Source organism: Aythya ferina (genome assembly GCF_964211825.1).
Source record: "Aythya ferina genome assembly, chromosome: 1".
Classification (NCBI taxonomy): Eukaryota; Metazoa; Chordata; class Aves; order Anseriformes; family Anatidae; genus Aythya; species Aythya ferina.
The window spans coordinates 36,433,094-36,455,896 of NC_140296.1; positions in this window are offsets into that span (position 1 = coordinate 36,433,094).

Here is a 22,803-nt window from a genome sequence, read left to right on the forward strand (position 1 = left end):
GCCAGCATAATCCCATAGACATAATAATTCCCATTTATGGCAATTTATACCTTTAGGATGTGAACTACTGAACCTTCACAATGTAGACAGAAAAAAAAAAAAGAAGGATGGGAGCACTTATGATGTTATTTGCCTCATAATTTCTGAGTTCAGGAAGAATTATCTAAATTTATCTTTAGCCTTTAAACACATTTTAATGATTATTTAAATTACAGAAGTGCCAATGGGCTCAGCCATAAATAAGATCTTAATTTTGTTAGATGCAAACAATGTGTCTCTAACATACACTAGGTGTATTTTGTAGAATACACATAGATGTATTCCACATGAGGTTTTCATCGCCCTGAATTTATGTAATAATAAGGCATTTACAGATGGAGGTTACAGACAGATACAATGAGGTTCAGGGGAAAAAAAAAAAAAAAAAAGGTATGGTCTATTGACAAATACAGATCAGAGCTGGAAGGCATCAGACATTCAAAACTCACTGAAGTGTGAAATGTCTGCCTCACAGGTTAAAATGCAAATGATTTTGCAGGAGGGGATATTGAACTACTCAGTGTTCAGAGCAGAACTGAAGCCAAAGGACTTACATTTTAGAAAAGTGAAAGTGGAGCTGCTGGTTTTAATAAGAGAATTCATAGAATCATAGAATATCCTGAGTTGGAAGGGACCCTTAAGGATCATCAAGTCCAACTCTTGACACTGCACAGGTCTACCCAAAAGTTCAGACCATGTGCCTAAGTTCACAGTCCAATCTCTTCTTAAATTCAGACAGGCTCGGTGCAGTGACCACTTCCCTGGGGAGCCTGTTCCAGTGTGCAACCACCCTCTCTGTGAAGAACCCCCTCCTGACATCCAGCCTAAATTTCCCCTGCCTCAGCTTAATCCCGTTCCCGCGGGTCCTGTCACTAGTGTTAATGGAGAAAAGGTCTCCTGCCTCTTGACAACCCCTTACGAGGAAGCTGTAGACTGTGATGAGGTCTCCCCTCAGCCTCCTCTTCTCCAGGCTGAACAGGCCCAGTGACCTCAGCCGTTCCTCGTACGTCTTCCCCTCAAGGCCTTTCACCATCTTCGTAGCCCTCCTCTGGACACTTTCCAACAGTTTCATGTCCTTTTTATACTGTGGTGCCCAGAACTGCACACAGTACTCGAGGTGAGGCCGCACCAGCGCAGAGTAGAGCGGGACAATCACCTCCCTTGACCTACTAGCGATGCCGTGCTTGATGCACCCCAGGACACGATTGGCCCTCCTGGCTGCCAGGGCACATTGCTGGCTCATATTCAACTTGCTGTCTACCACGACCCCCAGATCCCTCTCTTCTAGGCTGCTCTCCAGCGTCTCATCGCCCAGTCTGTACATGCAGCCAGGGTTTCCCCGTCCCAGGTGCAGGACCCGGCACTTGCTCTTATTGAACTTCATGCGGTTGGTGATCGCCCAGCTCTCCAACCTGTCCAGATCCCTCTGTAAGGCCTTTACGCCCTCATTTGAGTCCACAACTCCTCCAAGTTTGGTGTCATCAGCAAACTTGCTCAAAATACCCTCTATTCCTACATCCAGATCGTTTATAAAAATATTGAAAAGTACCGGCCCTAAAATGGAGCCTTGAGGGACCCCACTGGTGACCGCCCGCCAGCCTGACGCAGCCCCATTTACCATAAACCTTTGGGCCCTGCCCATTAGCCAATTGCTCACCCATCGTATGATGTTTTTATTTAGCTGTATGGTGGACATTTTGTCCAGTAGGATCCTATGGGAAACCGTGTCAAAAGCCTTGCTGAAGTCCAAAAAAATCACATCAGCTGGTTTCCCTTGGTCCACCATACAGGTGATCTTATCATAAAATTGAAACAGAAGATTTACTGTAAAAATAGTGGAAAAAATGTGTAATATAGCTTTTGGTCAAGAAATATGGCCTAGATTTGAGCAGTGTGCTCCAGAATGAGTTAGACTGAAACTGAATTATGCCAGTGAATATATCTCATGTTTTCCTTTGCAAAGATGCTACGGAAACTTTTCATGATCATGGAGTTCCTCGGGCTTCATTCCTCAAGTGCTCCCTATGCCCTGTGTCAGTCAGAAAAGAGGAGGCCCCCTCAGCCCCTTATTATTAGTGAATATAATGGTAAATAGTTAATGATACCTATATTATGTCACGTTTCTAAGTTCATTAGCAGAATATTGTGTTCTTAGCATTTCCCTGTATCTTCATTATATAGTTGCTGCATTAGTACAAAAAATGGCAGTGACTAGGAAGTAGAACAGGAGCTCAGTTTATTTCCATTAGAAATTATCAATCCTGTATTTCCTGTATGGCCCCATTCTCAGCTGGAAGTCAGAATTTTCTCACCTTAATACTATGCTTTTACTCTGCTGGTGAAATAGATTGAGAATTTTGTCTGCACAGCTTGCAGAGTCCATTTTTGAGGCTGTTCCTATTTGACAAATTGCAAACATTCTTTCAACTATAAAGACAATCACTGTTTTCCTGCTCTAGTTTAGCCAGAACCTTAACTAAAATTCTTAGAGTTCTGATCCAAGGCTAACAGTAGTATTACTGGCTTAAAATGCACCACTCAAATGTAATTGCTCTTATAGTAAATCAGCTCCCATTGAGCAGAATTGTTTTGTCACATTGGTAATAAAGTCATTTGGGAAGGATCAGAGAACAACTTGTAGGGCTGATCAGGGATTCACTAGGCATCTAGAAAGTTATAAAAAGGAAAGCAAATAAGTTTGATCTGCTTTAGTCTTCTTCTGCTAAGGATGAAGGCAAGCTGTATGCCCAAGGGAAAAAATAAAACAGAGAAAGCCAGAGGAAAAGTAGGGCTTCTAGAGAAATGGTGAGCCAGAATAAAAGACCTCATGTTTGGAAACCATATTGTTCCTTTTTTTTTTTTTTTTTAAATTGTAATTTTAATTTTATTTATATTTTCTTCTGACATATTCTTTAAGTAAAAACAATAGTATGCTTAGAAAATCTGGGCAAAATTTACATATCTGCTTATTTGATGACTTCTACCTCAGTAATTCCGAAGAATTAATCTGCAAGCTAGTATTAAAAGTGTTAAATTCTGAGGCAATTAAGGTATGGGTGCAGACTAGTCCCTAAAAGAGAATATTTGAACTCTGAAACAATTTTTATACCACCTCTGCCCCCATAAAAGAAAAAAAAATAAAAAAATTAAATGCGTTTCCTGGACAAGAGGGCAAAGAGAAATGGACACAATATAAAGCATTATTTATAGTTTTTCTTTTATGCCCCAATAGAACAATCCTTTTCTTGACCCCGGGTTCAGTAATGGGGCCATTATATTTTTATCTCCAGAAAATAAAAATAACTGAATCAAATACAATTTTTGTTTCTGTGAAGGCATTTTAAATACAGAAAAAATACAGAAATGTCAATTTCCTCCTTCTATACAAAGGACAGCATGGGCCCATTCATCTACTTTTAAATAAGCTTTAGATGACAATGCAAAAATCTTGTGTTGTTTGAATCATGTGTTTCCAAACCTCAGATGTTTACATCAGATTCTTTACTTTACCTTACCTTCAGTAGCTTTCCTGAATGTTTTTGAGTATATCCAGCCTAATTTCCATTTTTTAAAACAAGACTTGTTTACTTTTCATTTTTAACACGTCAAGTCACCAGGGCTTGACCTAATTAGGTGCTAAAATAGCACCTAATTTTCTTCCATGCTGGTACTGATTCCTCCAGCTAATACTCTCATTAGAGCCACTTACAGAAAAGGGAGAGACAGAACTCTAGTCTTTGTTGGCTGGATTTCTTCTGTTCTTCAGATTAGGTAAACGCTTATGTCTTTGCAAATTTTTATGGACCTGCAAGCAAGAGTTTAATGGGACAGGCTATGAGAACTTCAAAATTTGGCTTTTTTCATTTCTTTACTCCACTTTAAATATCCTTGTTTATGTCTAACTACCTCGTCCTTTGACTGATGCACTCTCATGTTATTTTCCTCTTCTGATGTCTTTGCTAATACACTTCATGAAATCACAAACTTGTATTGTTTCAAAAGTTGATTTAAAAAAAATCAAGCTATAAAATATATAGTTCAGAGGCAGCAACATCCTAAACAAGCCAAACTGAAGCCAAAACCAAGCAGTGAACTCTAATAATTTTTTAATTATTATTCTCAGTTTAAATAGCTAGAGATTTCAACATCAGTCCTAAATGTTTGTATATATCTTAGCCTGAAATTTCTTTACATAAGATATAAAATAAATGATCATATTAATAGGAAAAGAAAAAAAATGATTAGTAGGAGTTTCTGCAACACTTGTCTTTAATTATGATACAATTATTCTGTACTCTTTTTGGTTTGAACCATCAGACTTATTTTGGACATGGAATGAGAAGATGCAATCTTTAGAAGTGACTGTAGATTTACTTTAAGGGGACCCTAGGGTACACAGCTCTTAATCTATATTTTTTGCATTTATATGTGTGAAGCACAACTAATATCTGAGTTACCACAGTCTGAAGCAGGAGTTTGTACCTTCAAAAGACAATATAACTACACAGGTCACAGAGTGCTATATTACATTCAGTTTATGCTGAGGTTTTGAAGAGCTTCACACTTAATTCATTATAATCTTTTAATTTTTTTTCTTGCATTTTTTATATGGGGGTATGCTTTTTTTCTTTTCTATAATTCACATTTCTATACTTAGAAATATCTTAGCAATGTATTAGTTAGAAATACCAGATAACCTTTCATAAGGAAGTACACAAAAACACAAATGAAAATTACACCCAAGCCCTAGGCTTTATGGTATTCTCCTTGTCATTTCACCACAATTACAGGGCTACTTGTTCATCTTAAGATATTGATATGATTTTCATTAAACAAGTCAGGAAGTAAATTACTGATGTTTAACTGCAGTTATTTACTTTCATTCAGGACAACTACAGACGCAAAGTTTAAGTCATGCCAAAAGACTAGACTTAAAATCCAAATTTTATATTGCCCTGAGTAAACTTGTAGAACTATGGCACTATGCATGAAGTACTGTGCAACAGAAGCCAGGGGGAAAGCATGGCATTATGAACTGTGAACTATAGGATCAATTATCTGTCTTTGTCAGCTTTATGCCTATTCAATTAGTTGATTAAATAAATCACTCAGAAAAGCTTGAATGCTGACACATATTTTATTCATATTGGCAAACTGGCTGCTGGAAGTCCTCTTTTCATTCTGCAGTAATTACTTTTTTTTTTTTTTTTTCGAAGTTCAGAAGATTTAAGCCCATAGATAGGAAGGTACTCTGCCTACAGGATTGCCACAAGGTCAGTCTGTGCTGAAAAACAGTTACTGTATTTTATTTTTTGATGTCTACACCAAATATTTAGAACATATGGTGTGTAGGTATATGGTATATACATGTACTTATGATGATGGACTTTCTGATGAAGTCAGTGCTAGGAGACCAATAAACGTCACAGAATTTTAGAGAGTCACTAAGCACATGAGCAGCAGAAAGAACTCATGTTGTAAAATATACAAACAAAGCATTTGTATCACATTTTAAAATACTCATTAGGTATATGATGTCCTTTGAACTCAGGTAGGCACATAAGTAGTTTTGAGTAACTGAGTCTCCAAATTTCGCTTGGGAACGTGGCAGAATTCTGTGTTTCAGTTCCAGAGAGAGGATCACTACTACAATATAGATTCTAAATGCTCTCTTTAGAAAAGCAAATACATAAATAAATAAATACCTGCATTTCTCTTATGCTTGAATTTTGGATGAAATATATGGCATCCTTGCCTAGCCATTCATCATTGGACCTTCAGAGTTGAAAAGACATTCTGCTACTAAGTCAAGGGCTCCTTCCATCCAGTCAAGACACTCCACTAAAAATTGCTTGGCTTGTTTCACACTAAAGACTTGTAGTCACTGTTGCAACAGCTAATTCTTGATCGAGACTTGGAAAATAAGTCTGTGTTATTGTTAGATGCCTATGGAATAGCAAACACAAAGACTGGTGTTTTCAGCTAGCCTGTGTAAAATTCTTATGACAAAGGAAGGGCTGTCTAATCTTCTGGAGATGTGATATGACATGGACATCAGATAAAGCTATCAAGAAATCACTGCAAAGTTTATCATACGAATGTGCCCAGTCATCCACAGAGAGAGACAATCTTTTGTTACTTGGTTTGAGGGCCAAATAATTCCCTGGACCACTCTGTTTTCACACTGTTGATATTGCTACAGTACCAAATACTACTTAGCAATTTTAACCTACTGGTTTCAAATAAAACATAATAATAACTCCATGGAAATTAATTCTCTTTCTCTCCGGCTTAATTACCAGACTGACAATCACAGATTTCCTAGTTCAATATATCCAGCCCTTGAATGTCCATATTTTTTTTTTAAATAAATTGGAACAGTTTTAGCAAGAAACTGCATTTCTTAATAGCTTCTAACCCTGTGATTAAAATATTTGCTAGGAGTATGGGATAATACGGATCTGAATTATATACACTTGTATATAAATGTTGTATAGAGTCCAGTCTTTCCTTTTTACACAATTGTAATTCTGGGAATTGCCCCTATAATCTGTAATAGAGAAACATCCCATTTTATATGTCTGAGACATAGGGAGGATTTTGAAACCAGGAGTGTGAATTTTATCAACACTGCCACATGTAGTTGGTAAGTGACTGCAATGACTGTGACAAATTCTGTCACTGTGATTCAGTGACAAATGTATTCTAATTGTCAAAAGATTATACACCATGAAAATGGTGATCTGAAATTTCAAAAACATTTCAGAAAAAAAGCTGAAAAATATCAGCCAAACTGCCAGGGTTTCATTTATCATTCATTTTCCAATCCAAAATATTTTTCAATTTACTCTTAAAACAACAACAACAACAAAAATAAAACATGCAACATCAACAAACAAACTGTAAAGGAACAATAAAACAGGTAGAAAAGAATAATTTCCTTTGGTATATCACTAGTATAAATTTGTGTCACAATTTAGAAAAACAAACAAAAAACAACAACAACAAACAAAAAACAGTCTTTTTTACAAAGTGAAAGAAATGCAACCACCTTTTTACTTCTGTCAAAATGTAGCAAGGCTTCCCAAACCCACTTCAGTCACTCACAAAGAGAAGTTCCCTTCAAATACTTGATGTCATCGCAAGAAAATCATATATTCACTTACTGTAAATTTTGTTTAACCAATCTGGCATTTAAAGGTTTGCTTAGTATTCTCTAAAAGTACTATATTTGTAATTGTTTGCTGTGTTGATGGGAACTTAGTGAAAATATCTCAATACATATTGAATTCATTGCAGTTTCTTGGACCTATGTAATTAGCAAGAGTTGTGTATTTGTTTAGTTGTTAATGCATTTAAAACTGTTATGTAGAAATTACAGAACTGGTAATTCAGTTCAACGTGGTTTTTGTGTATTAAACCAAACAGAAATTTACATAAACATATAGAGCTTATGCTACAGTAAAACAGGCTACCAGGATTCAAATTTTATTCAAATTCTATTGATTTTCAAATCAATAGAAAATCATAATGCTCTTGAAATTAATGCTGGGGCACAATAAGTTTGTTGATATTCACAATGTAAACTATTTTATTTTATTTTATTTTATTTTATTTTATTTTATTTTATTTTATTTTATTTTATTTTATTTTATTTTATTTTATTTTATTTTATTTTATTTTATTTTATTTTTCCCTGGTGGAAGTTTGTTTAGGCAATGGGATAATACCCCAAATTTGGCAATTTGGCAATTACTCCAAAGCTTAAAAATAAATTTAAAACCCCCATCATTTGGTTGCTGAATTGGTTTAAGGTACAATGGTGAGCTGCACTCACCATTGTTTTCAAGCCTTCCAAGAAATATCTATGATATTAACTTTAGCTCTTTTAAAGGGATTACTTCACTCTATTTATTTATTTATTTTTGGTTCCATCCTTTCCTTCCTCTTAGCTAAATGCTATATGCAAGTAGCTAAAGAATCTATTGTCCTTTCCTCCATCTTTTTAAAGTTTAAAAATATTTCATTTCTTTTTCTCATAGCATTATAAGAAATCTATCCTGATATATAATGGCTCATAAAAAAATTTAATTTTTGAAGTACCTGCCAGCTCTGTCATGGAAAAGCTCATTTCAGTAGCACCAATCTTTGTTGTTTGGTTTTATGGAGAAAGCACTACCAAGACATACCTGTAAAATACTGAAAGTAAAATAATGAATAAAATAAAATTTAAAAAAATGAACTGCAAATGGGATTTTCCTGAAACAATGTACTAAAGCCATTTGAAGTATATGCCCAAAAAACTTGTTGTGGAAAAATGAAATAAAGATACAAAATTTGCATAATACATAGTTGCATACAACTTTTGTTGTTGTTGTTGTTGTAATTATATATAATTTTTGTACCCATAGTTACACATATTCACATGTAATAACTTCTGTCATTTTCTATCATTTTCTCACTAAGGTTTATAATTTCCATTTGTTTGGACCTAGCAACCACACACAACTGCTTCTTGAAGATAGCTTTTAATTTTTTGAGATGAGTTCAATTGCATAAAAACAGAATTTTTGTTATTCAGTGCTTTGCCTTTTTTTTTTTATTATTATTTTTTTTCCATCTCTTCAACTTTTGCTTTACTTATATAATTAAAAATGCTTTTGTTGGGTCAGGCTAAAGGTTCATCTAGCTTTGAAGTCTGCTTCTGGCAACGACTGATTGATATTTAGGAAAAGAGGGCAAGAACAAGGCAATTTTATAGCTTCTGGCAATTTGCTATTCAGAGACTTCCTTAGCTGGAAGTTATACAATTTTTTCCTCTTCAGAATTATTCTAATCACTTTAAACTCTCACTTAAACTTTTTTCTATCCACACATTTTGTGGCAAAAGTTCCACTACTTAACCGTGTATGGTGTAGATAGCATTACACTTTGTTTGCTTTAATGCTTATGCCTGTGTGGTGGTTTTACCGTGCTGGGCAGCTAAACCCCACAACTGCTCTCTCACTCCCCCTCCTTTAGATGAGGAGGGGGAGAAGTAAAGCAAAGAACAACTCACGGGTTGAGATAAGGATAATTTAATTAAAGGGAAATAATTATAATAATTAAATAAAGACTACCATGAACTAAACAATTTAACTAAGGGGAAATAAAAGGGAAAGGGGAAAAAAGGGAGGAAAACAAACAAACAAAATAAATGAAAGCTATATGGAAGTGCAGAGGAAAGAATTACTCTCTACTTCCCACAAATGAGCAATGATTGACCACGTCCTTGAAGCAAGGCCTCAACGCACGCAGCCAGTGTTCGAGAGGAGGACCGACGTCTTCTCAACGAGAGCCCACCCCTCCCCTCTTCTTCCTGTTTCCACCTTTTATTGCTGAGTGTGACACCACATGGTATGGAATATCCCTTTGATTGGTTTAGGTCAGCTGCCCTAGTGATGTTTCTCTCCTCACTTTTTTGCCCATCCCCTAGGAGGGTTAGAGAAAGGCCCAATGCTGTGCCACTGCTGCTCAGCAGTAGACACAACACTGGTGTGATAACACTGCTGTTCCAGCTACAAGTACAGAGTACGGCACTGTATGGGCTGCTGCCAGGAAAGTTAACATTCCAGCCAGACCCAGTACAGCCTGGAATTTCAATAGCATGCCTCCTGCTTTTTATATTATGAAAAAACAGTGAATAATAGCTTCTGCTTCATTTTTACTGTATTGTCAATGAACATGTACATCTTTAAAGTATTTCTTTCTACAGAAGCTGTTCAATTCTTTTGATCTTTCTTACTGTACTTCTTGATTACTTAACCTTTCATAAGATTAGGTAGCACCACAAATGCGAATCCTATTCATGATACAACTGTGTGGTGGTTTTACCATGCTGGGCAGCTAAACACCACAACTGCTCTCTCACTCCCCCTCTTTAGATAAGGAGGGGGAGAAGTAAAATAAAGAACAACTCACGGGTTGAGATAAAGATAATTTAATTAAAGGGAAATAATAATAATAATTAAAGATTATTATGAACTAAACAACTTAACGAAAGGGAAATAAAAAGGGAAAGGCGAAAGGGGAGGGGGAAAGGGAAAAAAAAAAAAAAAGGGAGGAAAACAAACAAATAAAACAAATGAAGGCTATGTGGAAGTGCAGAGGAACGAAATTACTCTCTCCTTCCCACAAAGGAGCGATGATTGACCATGTCCTTGAAGCAGGGCCTCAACACATGTAGCTGGTGTTCGGCAGGAGGACGGACATTTTCACAATGAGAGCCCACCCCTCCCCTCTTCTTCCTGTTTCCACCTTTTATTGCTGAGTGTGACATCATATGGTATGGAATATCCCTTTGGTTGGTTTAGGTCAGCTGCCCTAGTGATGTTTCTCTCCTCACTTTTTGCCCACCCCCTAGGAGGGTTAGAGAGAGGCTCGATGCTGTGCCAGCACTGCTCAGCAGTAGACACAACACTGGTGTGATAACACTGCTGTTCCAGCTACAAGTGCAAAGTACAGCACAGTATGGGCTGCTGCAGGGAAAGTTAACATTCCAGCCAGACCCAGCACAAACTGCATCCTGGATAGATACACTAACATAATGCTTAATTCTGTTTTATACTGTATGTCCTATCACATTACTTTTTTTTGTTTGTTTGTTTGTTTGTTTTGTTTTTAATCAAAACGTCCTCAGTAAGTCTGAGTGGGACTTGCCCACTCAGGCAACATAAAAACATTTGTGTGACTTCAGTTAGAGTTAATGCATTTACATGTAAGTCCTACAACAACTGGGAGAACTATGGACACTACAATTAACTCTCACAATCTTATGGTCATTTGTAACACAGGGGCCTTTGGCAAACTTCCCTTTTCAGCAGAAGGCATCACATTTAGAGGAGACAGCGTGTTAGTGTGCATTATCTTTTTTTTGCATGCCTGCTACTACTGTGGATCATGCACTTCCAGTTTAACCTCATAGACATTTCACCCAGGGCCTTTCAGCTGAGTGTGCTTCAACCTGAGCATAAATTGGAGAACAGTATAAGCCGAATATGTACATCTGGTATGATCACTCCGGCCTGTGTGTTGGACTGTATACAAATAGGTTTACACAAATGAGTAACATAAGGGCAGAGCACCTAGGTTTCATTCACCTAGGCTGGCACTGCTGGGTAACTGCTTGGCACTGCCAACAGTCAACAGTGGGGTTGGTGCTGGGAAAGAACAGTGAAAGAACATTTCCATGTGTGCAGATGTAGCTGAGGACCGTGTAAGAGATGATAAGTGTTGCTTTGTGTTTTCTTGTTCTTGTTCTTGTTCTTTTTCTTTTTCTTTTTTCTTTTTTTTTTTCTTTGTTCTTTTTCTTTTTCTTTTTTTTTCCTTTTCTTTTTTCCCTCAAAATTAGTTTTATGCCGATCTGAAAAGAATAAGGGAAGTGGTGTATCACCCTTTGGAAAGCTATTGAGCATGCTAATGCAGGAACATATGAGAGTATTCTGGGTGCTGGAAGGCAAGTGGGCATCATCACAGAGCTGGGAAACTGCAGCTACTGTAGAGACTCAGAAGGATTCAGTTATTTACACATAGACAACCGGTGCCCCCTAGTATGTTGTATGGCATTCCCACCTGGAAACCATCTGCCATTCCAGAAGAGTGAGGGTTTCTAATACCTCCTGTGCCCAGAGAGGCTGTGAATGACCCTTTCCTGGAAATGTTTAAGGCCAGGTTGGATGGGGCTTTGAGCAACCTGATCTAGTGGAAGGTATCCCTGCCCATGGCAGGGGGGATGGAATTAGATGATATGTAATGTTCCTTTCAACCCCAAACAATTCTATGATTCTGTGCCCTATGTGAAATCCCTATGAGAATATTTCAGCTATCTTGGAGTGTCAGAAATGTCCTAATGGCACTATGCACTTATATTTAGGCAGCTAATGAGAATCCACAGGATTGGATTCAGTCTGCTATTTCAGGCAGTTAAATTTAGGTACCCACTATTAAAGATGGTCTAATCAAGGAACCGTAGAATCACAGAAAGACTTGGGTTGGAAGGGAGATTAAATATCACCTAGTTCCAACCCCCTTCTATGGACAGGGATGCCACCCACAAGATCAAGTTGTCCAGGGCCTCCTCCAGCTTGGTATAAGATGCAGTCATAATAAATAAGATACCTAGGACACTAGTCAAGTTAACTTTTTAGACACGTTCTGTGGTGATGAGTTGTTTCTATCACTATTCACAGATTCCAAGTCTATACATGGGCTTTATTGAAGTACACAAATAAAACTTTTCATACCAGACGGAATATAGGCAATATAAACTTGCTGAAAAGTAAGTGAGTACGTAGATATTGAATAGTCAGTGTCAAAATCTGCTCTTCTTACCAATTATACATCTCTTGGAATTTTCCCAATTTGTGAATTTTTACTGCCCAAGGTATTAAATAGAATTCAGACATTTAACATAGACTATTTGGTAAACATTTAAACCTTATTATATACTGAGATCAGATCCTGATTATTCAGCTCTGCTGAATTTGTGTTCAATATAATGCACATCAAACTGATAGAATCTAAATGTCCTTTCTTGGTATGCTTTTTGGGAATAAATGAAAATGTGGTGGTAATTTTTGAAACTTACTGTCTTGTAGGGTGTTTGATTTATTTCTGAGCTGTCATATTACCATCTTCTAAACTAGGCAGGGGTGTGGATAAGTGACTCTGCTATTCTCACTTGCTATCATATTTCAATCAAATTTTGCAGAAAGTCTAGGAAACTAGTATGTAGCTTTTAATCAGGGTTTTGGGTGTTCTCTGGAGTATGGTTGTTCAAAGAAAATAATGATGCTAATAATTTTTTTTTCTTCTTTGGTGTGAATGTAAAAAGATAGCTGGATCTAACTTCTTTAATGAGTTATTATAATGCCAGATGTAGATCTTCTATGAGTAGTACTTTCAATATTTACTCATATTCTTAAAGTCATACTGACAACTGAAGAAAATGAGACAATTCTTCAGACAGGGAACTTTTTGATGCTGTATTGTTTTTCAATCATTACATTTAGGATACTATCAACAAACGGTTTATTGCTCATATTCTTAAAGGTGTGTATCATATATATATATTAAGGATCAAACTGACACATGTTCATTTGGTTGATTTGAAATAAATATTTTTGATAATTTACATTAAACAAAAGGAATCAAACACTAGTTACACTACAGATATTAATCAATACATAACTTATAATATGGATCAAGCTCTTATTAACTTTATGATTTCCTATAGTCACATTTCATATCATTTCAGATATTTGAGTTTGATTTGAACATTCTTCCCCACACAGTGTCAATTTTCTTCTGTCCTTTGAAAAGTTAACTCAAAGTTAAGTAAAAAGATAGTGGAATTAAAGATATCTCAGTCACCATATAAAGTTTATGTTTACTAGCAGTACCTTTAGTACCTTTTAATTGTTTTAAATGCAAAAATGTAATTAATTAAAAAGAAAGTGTTTTGGATGTTATTCATATTGACAGAATAGCACCTGGCATGGCATCACTGAATAGTATTTCATAAAATTATAAAATTATTCAGGTTGGAAAAGACCTCTAAGGTCAATTAGTCCAACCCTTAACCTAGCATTGACAAGTCCACCACTAAACTGTGCTACAAAGTTCTACATCTACACGTTTCTTGAAGACCTCCAGGGACAGTGACTTACCAACTTCCCTGAGCAGTCTATTCCAATGTCACACAACTCTTACAGAAAAGAAATGTCTCCTAATATCCAACCGAAACCTCCCCGGTGCAACTTGAGGCCAATTCCCCTTGTTTTGTCACTCGATAATTGATAAGAGTCTGATCCCCACCTTGCTACACCTCCTTTAATGTAAAGTAAAAAAAGGTCTCCCCTGACCCTTCTTTTCTCCAAGCTAAACAACACAGGCTCCCTCTGCCACTCCTCATAAGACTTGTTCTGTAGAGCAAGTAATTTCTTTAAGTATTCCACTAAGCAGACATCCAATTGGGCAGGTGGACTTTTTTTTTTCCTTGTTGGACGTCATTAACACACAATGGATTAAATTTAAGCCAGGGATTTATTTTCACTTAACTGAGGATTACTTGCCAAAACATTTGTATGATATTCAAGTTTTGAATATACATATCCTATTTAACGGTATATAATCTAACACAGCTCATTTATTTTCATATCTACCTACATGTCTAATCTTGCCTTTTTGCTTGTGTATATAGTTAATCTTGTTATAAATGCTCATACATGATTATTATTATTTTTATTATTATTATTATTAAGAAGTAAGTTGTTTCTGGAGATAACACCTTCATTTTTTATTCTTACAAATATTAGCTCTGAGTGCAGGGATATAAGAAAACATACAACAAAAGGGATGTATGGAGAAAGATCTGGAGGAAACAGAAATCCTCAAAAAAAAACACAAAATAAATTAAGTTGGAAACTTTCCTGGGGACTATGCTAGTTTACATTGATGGCTCTCTAAATCACATATTTGTTTTTGAACAAATTTTAATTAAAGCTTGCTGTTTAGTTTAGCCTGTCTCTCCTGAAGCATGCAAAAAATACTATTTTACATAACTTGCAATGATTCTGATTGAAGACCTAGATTGGCTAAGTGTTTTTTAGTGATTTTTTTTTCCCAACAAACTTAACTGTCAGATCTCGTTTTCAATATTGATGTCACTCTAGAAGACAATAATAAAATGTCATGAAGTTAAAGGGATGTGACAGTATCCTCTGCATAAATGCAAAGATCATTTTCTTTACTTCTGTGAAATCTGGTGTATTTTGTCATTTTCAGACTTGAAATTTTAAATGCTCTTGTATGCTGTGGTGGGTTGACCTTGGCTGGCTGCCAGACCCTCACACAACCATTCTCTCTCTCCCACCCCTCAATAGGACAGGGAGAAAATAAGATGAAAAGCTCATGGGTTGAGATAAAGACAGGGAAATTGCTTCGTACTTACTGTAATGGGCAAAAGAGATTTGACTCAAGTAAAAACAATTTATTTTATTGCCACTTAAAACAGATTTGGATAGTAAGAAACAAAGATTAAAACACCTTACCCCTAACCCCATCGCTTTTTCCAAGACTTTGCTTAACTCATTCATTCTTGAATCCCTTAGCTTCCCTTCAAAACCCCGGAGTGGGGCAGGCAAGGATGAAGAATGGGGTTTATGGTCAGTCCACAACAACTCCTCTCTGCTGCTTCTTCCTCCTCACACTTTTCCCTTGCTCTAGCATGGTTACTTCCAAAGGCTACAGTTCCTACCAAAAACCCGCTCCAACATGGGCCTTTAGCAATCCACAGTACCTTCAGGGAATATCTACCTGCCCAGGTTTGGGTCCTTTATGGGCTGCAGTGTGGATATGTGCTGCAGTGTGTTCCTCGTGGGCTGCAAGAAATAATCTGCTCTACCATGGTCTTCTCCACAGGCTGCAGGGTAATATCTGCTCTAGCACTTGGAATAACTCTTCCTGACCTTGATGTCTGCAGGATTGTTTCTAATGTGTTTATTTTCCTCATTGCATGAAGCACTTTGTAATTTCTGAAATATATTTTCCCTGGTGCATCACCATTTTGGCAGAGGGACCCAGCCATGCCCTTTGGTGGCTCCACTGGAGCCATCTGGAACTGTCAGTGCCCAGCATGGTGCGGTCCCAGCATCACCTGACAGAGCGCACCCCTGCAGCCCCCTGCTGCCAACACTTTGCCATGGAGTACTAATACATGTGTAAAAATTAATGGAAATCATTTAGATCAATAAATGACAGAGCAAAGTGGTAACTGTGGGTGGTAATTAAGCCGTGCTATTTGAAGTTTTAATTTTATCAAATCAAGGAGAGGATATTTTGAAATGTTTTTAATAGTGTTTAAGAGGCAAGTGAAATAACACAATTCAGACATCAAATGATGCTTTCAAACATAAAATATAATCTCTGAGGTGAAGAATCTTTTTCTAGTATCCAATACAAATCTCCCCTGATGCATCTTTATACTGTTCCCTTGGGTACTGTTGCGGTTTAATGCCAGCAGGCAGCTAAGTACCATGCAGTCGTTTGCTCATTCTCTTGAGCAAACTCAAGAGACTGGGATGGGGGGAGAGAATCAAAGAGGTAAAAGTACAGGAACTCATGGGTTGAGATCAAGACTGTTTACTAGGTAAAACAAAAGCTGCACAGGCATGTTGTGGTTTCATCCAGCACCACAGGAAACTAAGCACCACACAACCATTCTCTCAATCCCCCCTGCCACCAATGGGATTGGGAAGAGAATCAGAAAAAAAAAAAAAAAAAAAAAAAAGTAGAACTTGTGGGTTGAGATAAACACAGTTTAATAGGACAGAAAAGGAAGGGAAAATAATAATCATGATAATGATGAAAGAATATACAAAGCAAGTGATGCACAATGCCATTGCTCACCATTGGCTGACTGATGCCCAGCCAGTCTGCGAGCACTGGTTGCCTCTCCACTGCTCTCCCCCAACCAACTACCCCCAGTTCAGCATGACACCACATGGTATGGAATATCCCTTTATCCAGTCTGGGTCAGCTTTCCTGATTCTGTCCCCTCCCAGCTTCTTATGCACCCGCAACCTCCCCACTGGCAGAGCAGCACAAGAAGCTGAAAAGATCTTAGCTTTCTTCCTAAAAGTTAGCATGGTGTTATTTTGGATTTACAATGAAAATAATGCTGATAACATACTGATGTTTTAGATGTTTCAGAGCAGTGCTTACACTAAATAAACTCTATCCTAGCTGAAACCAGGAAAGGACAAAAGCAAAGCAAAAGAAGAAATTCATTCACTACTTCCCATTGGCAGGCAGATGTTCAGCCACTTCCAGGAAAGCAGGGTTCGTCATGTGTAACGATTTCTTGGGAAGACAAATGTCATCACTCTGAATGTCTATCACAAATGTGCAACATTAACCAATGTTTTCTCTGGTCCTTCTTTTGCTGTTAACATATTCAGAAATACCCTTTTTGTTGTTCCTCACAGTTGAGGCCAGCTTCAGCTCTTATTGAGCTGTGGCTGCAGGAATTAATGCCTTACAATGGCAAACAGGGATCTTTGTAGTTCTCCTAGGTTGCTTGACCTTGCTTCCAGTGTCCAAGTACTTTTTTCTACCCAAGCTCTAGAAGATCCCTGCTCAGCTAAGCTGATCTTCTGCCCCACTTGCTTGACTTCCAACACTTTGGAATTCCCTGCTCCTGCGCTCTTAAGAGGTTGTACTTAAAAAGTTACCAAAATTGATGGATCCCAACACCTTTAAAAGCAGATTCCCAAGGGACCTTACTAACTAGTTCCCTGAGCAGCTTGAAGTCTGCCCTCCCCATATCCAGAGTCAAAATTTTGCTGGTAGGTTTCCTTGTATCACTAAAGATATTAAACTGGAATACTTCATGGTCACTATGACCACAACAACCACCAATTGTAACTTCACCCACCAGACCCTCTCCATTTACAAGCAACAAATCTAGGAGGGCACCTTTCTTAGTTGCTCCCTTAGTAACTGTACCAAGAAGTTGCCATCAACATGCTTTAGGAATTTCCTGCACCTGTTTGTATCAGCTGTGTGGTATTCTCAATTAACGTCTAGGAAGTTGAAGCTACCCACAAGGATAAAGGCAGCTGATCCAGAGACATCCCTTATTTCCTTAAAGAGTTATTATTCATTATTGTCATCCTGGTCTCTGGTAGACTCCCTCAGTGATGTCTGCTTTGTTTGCTTTTCCCTTAATCCTTATTCAGAGGCTCACTTAATGTAGTTCACTTGTTTTTCTATTGGGTTGATTAAAACAAAAATCTTGTCTGATTTTTCTTGTTTGTGTTACAAACCTTTCAGAATACATGTATATCAGTAGGATCTGTGGCCATTTAATAGCATCTCTTATTACCTCTAACCCACTGAATAAGCAAGATGAATGTTTTTTTCTCCTATGGCAACTGAAGACCCTTTTATGTAAGTTTCAGGATACTATTTTCTGAATGATATCATTCCTCTTGATATCCTTAATCTATAGGCTTTTGGTTTGATTTGAATTTCCTTCAGCTGAGAAAGATAAATATTTTGCCTGTTGGTGGTTTACTATACTGGAAACATTTTTTATTTTTTATTTTTCATCATGTTCTGTACATTATAACCTATCTTCAAAATTAATCCAGTATTCTGGAAAACAAACAAATAAACAAACAAAAGCAAACGCCCCCCTCAAACCAACAGTAGGCTGGAATATAAGTATTTGCTTCTTCCTTGACAGTTGGTCTGTTAATGAGAGCATTAAAGAATAAACCTTACATCAGCATTCCTATACCAAGGTATATATATAGAAAAAGAAAAAGTGATTCTTATTAGAGCTGAACTTTAACTTACACATCAAACAAAAAATATTGTTTGGGTATATATCAGGCTATTCTGAAGTGGTTTCTAAGATGCTATGCTTTGGAAGCAGTCCTCCTTTTTTTCCTCACTTTAGTGTTCAAAATAAGCAGAATATGAAGGCCTATATACTGAAAATGTAATTGTTTTATTTTGAATACTTAAGAATTAAAAGGCTAAACAATAACTTAACCACATTATGAAGAGCATCCGGGATATGGGAATTTCAGTTATTTAACTACAGCTATCACTAGGCATATCAGTGTACAGAGCATACATAAGCCTGGCAGACTGAGATAAGTCTTTGTATTTAACCTTAGCTGTCTGAACATTGATGTCTTGGGTGGAAGACTAGCTGAATACTAATTGTCCCATGGCATCTTGCAAGGCAGCTGATATTTTGGTTTTGATTTGGTTGTGACTTAACTGTATCAGACTGGCAACACACCTACTCTCAGTTGCACCCATGTGCAATGAAGAAAATAAATACATGAATGCTTGTTATTACTCCTAGGTATTCACTGCTATTTTCAGAAGAGATCCCAACATTTGAACTGATGCCTAGCCAGAAATTCAAAATTCTACATACTATTTGCATACAGTGAAGCAGATGGCAGGTGTCCTCATTGTTAATTTAGAGGTTTACCTTCAGATGACTACATTTCATGGCTTAAAATTATGCACATCTTGATGTTAGTGCTTCAAAAAACTTTCCCTTTGCTCCATAACCAAAAGACTATCTGTTTCAGTGTAGTTCTTATATTTGTAGTTCATAGATATATAGGTGCACGTTTGCAAAAATACAAATACATGCAAGTAAATATCATGCCGTTAATTTTGGATGTGTGTACATATACCAATCAGTATTGTAGCTTTTTTTTTTTTTTTTTTTTTTTTAGTTTTAGATGTGTTTCTATTTAATATTTGTTCATAAACAAATGAAAGTATTATTTATTAAAAGAATTAGTAACAAAATATATGGCCACTTTCAGAGCTTGCTAGTCTTGATCTAAATGTAAATGACTTAACCAGGTTTTCATTTTATCTAAAAATTACTCTTTCCTGTACTGCTGTAAATTGATTTTGAGCAGAAATTGATTCCATCTGTGCCAGGTAAGCAAGCACAGATATTTGCACTTCAGGATGGACTAAACTTAGCTTGTTGGCTGTAAGAAGAAGAGCATCAGAACAGAAAAAAAAAAAAAAAAAAAAAAGAAGAAAAAAAAAAAGTACTTAAACTAGAATACAATATCTTCTGTGAAAAGTGATCTTGGAACAGATGACCTCCAGAGGTCCCTTCCAACCTTAATCATTATGTGGTATTTTGGAGAGACATGATGAAATCTACATGTATAATACATATAGCTGATTGTACACTAAGCTATTTTTGATGAAAATACATTTCTGGGTGCTACTAGAATTATTTTAAATACTTAATTTAAAGTCTTAAATAATATGATCAATCATTCTTATTAGTGGCATATATCATTTTTCTTTTTTAAGTTGACTTTCTTTCTTTCTTTCTTTCTTTCTTTCTTTCTTTCTTTCTTTCTTTCTTTCTTTCTTTCTTTCTTTCTTTCTTTCTTTCTTTCTTTCTTTTTCTTCCTGTTTTTATTCTTTTGATTCCATTTTCTCTGTGTTTGACTAGTAAATTTTAGTGCCATAAACCTCCATCAATATATTACGTAAAAGACATAAAGATTGTATCATAAACAAACTCCCCCAGTGCAAATACTTTCATCAGTAAAAATAAAGACTATAACCTTAACACGGTTTCTTTCTCATTGTTTTCATTTGAGATGTAAGGTGAGATTTCTTTCTTTAACTTTGTTTTTGTAACATTGAAGACCACATATATGTGCATATACATGCAAGTTTTTGCATGCTTGTACCATATAGAATCTGGTGCTAGTATAAAACAAAATGGGTAACTACCAAAACTCACAGCAAAAGTAATGTTTATATTGATAGTGATGTGGTAATTTTGTGATGATTTCTCTTTTCTAAAGCAGACACCAAAACAGAGAATGTGAAAGGTGAGTCTGAGATAAAACACTGACACACACTGAGCTGTACAGGCACATGGTCTGACCTTGTACATCATCCGTGTAATGCTGAGTTGTGGTGGCTTCTATCATTTTGCAGACAGGTCTTATTAGGAGTTGAACATCATCTCTGAAATACAGCAGGGAAAGGACAGAGTGAAATTTTATATTTTAGGAGGTTCTTATTAAATATCTACAAGACATCCATAGCTGCAAGAAATCCAATCACATTATCACTAATCACAAATCACTATTTGTGACACAAGTGTACTTACATCAATAACTTGGATAAATATTAGGGAAAAAAAAAGCAAGCTGAGTGAAAGAAAATCAGAGCTAAACCTAGCAAAAACTGATGAAAATTTATTTAAGTCACACTGCAAGTGTATACATTACAAGCAATAAAGTCAACAGAGATGTGCCAATTTACCTCAAATGAAGTTCTGGTCCCATATCAAGTCTCTCCTTTTTCCTTGCTGCCCTTGGGAATAAAAATACAATAAAACATAAGTTGCAGATTGAAGACTTAGAGCACACTTGCAAACTGTTCTAACAAGAAATATGATGAAATAAACCAGGAAAAATACGAAATCTCTGGAGAATACCTGTTACCAGATTTGAAGCACAGTGGATGTTGGGCATCTTCATTTTATGTTTAAGACCAAAAGGGACCATTACAATTTACTTGAACTTTCTGAAGATAAAACAGGTCACAGAATTTTTCTGAGTGGTTCTACATCAATATTTTCAATATTTGGATCTATGTTTTAACTGAATCTTAATGGTTCACCCACCAACACTAATAAGAGGATTGTGCACATTCCCAGTGCATACACTCAAAATGCTTTCATCAGGATCTGACATTTTTATTTGCTATAATTTTTAATTACAACTTGATTCTATGTTTTGTTTTCAGATTGATTTAATGTCAGCTGCGTGATACTAATAGTGAAAGACACTGTGCATTTGTACTTCATTAGTCCCTTCAGAGCACAGGCAAATAGGATAAATATAAGAATGAAAGTCCCCAAACAACCTTTAGTTTCTATGGACCATAAATCTCTATAAACAGAAATCACTCAAGTAATGATTTTTACTTTTTTTTTTTTTTTTTTCTTCCCAGTTAAGCAATCGGAGAAATAGACATAAAGTCTGAAACTATGATGAAAAAATATGTATTTATGCAGCAAGCTAGGTATCATACTAATAAAATCAGCAAATACAATAATTCAACAAAATTGCAACACAATTCACAGAAAACATGAAAAACTAATATTTTCCCCAATACATGCCAAAGACTTATTAAAGTTTGATATCACAGGGATTTCAGTACTTTAAAAATGTCTCATTCTGCACTTGTTACTACATCTAAGATATTATATACATAAACCAGTGCACCAGTAAATACCTCATGTGACTATAATTATTCTCCATTTATTCACTATCCTGATAATCTGCCACCTTCATTACCTTTTCCTAATTAACCTTCTTTTATTGAGAAAGGGATTCACTTTAAAAGTTCTACATGATCCAGTCATCTCCATCCTTTCAAAAAGAAAGAAAGATTTGCATCTCCAGAAACTAGCAATTAGTCCCTGAAATAACTGCTTTAGGAATGGATAAATTATCAGTCATCTCCTAAAGGTGATTTCATCTGTTGACTGCAGATAGAAGGACTGTAAGGGTATGTGGAAGCAGGGAGTCTGCTCCTCCAGGGGTGTCTAGTCAAAGGAACCAGAACTAAGATCATAGAGAGACAAATCTGAAGGACAAGTGGTAAAGGAGGTGTTGATAAGAACAATACTGATAATTCAGAGAACCACAGAATCACAGAATTTCTAGGTTGGAAGAGACCTCAAGATCATCGAGTTCAACCTCTACCTAACACTAACAATCCCCACTAAACCATATCCCTAAGCTCTACATCTAAACGTCTTTTAAAGACCTCCAGGGATGGTGACTCCGCCACTTCCCTGGGCAGCCCATTCCAATGCCTAACAACCCTTGCGATAAAGAAGTTCTTCCTAACATCCAACCTAAAACTCCCCTGGCGCAACTTAAGCCCATTCCCCCTCATCCTGTCACCAGGCACGTGGGAGAACAGGCCAACCCCCACCTCGCTACAGCCTCCTTTAAGGTATCTGTAGAGAGCAATAAGGTCGCCCCTGAGCCTCCTTTTCTCCAGGCTGAACAAGCCCAGCTTCCTCAGCCGCTCCTCGTAGGACTTGTTCTCCAGGCCCCTCACCAGCTTCGTCGCCCTTCTCTGGACCCGAAATTCACAAGATTTGGTACAGATCTGTTGAGTGTGAAGATG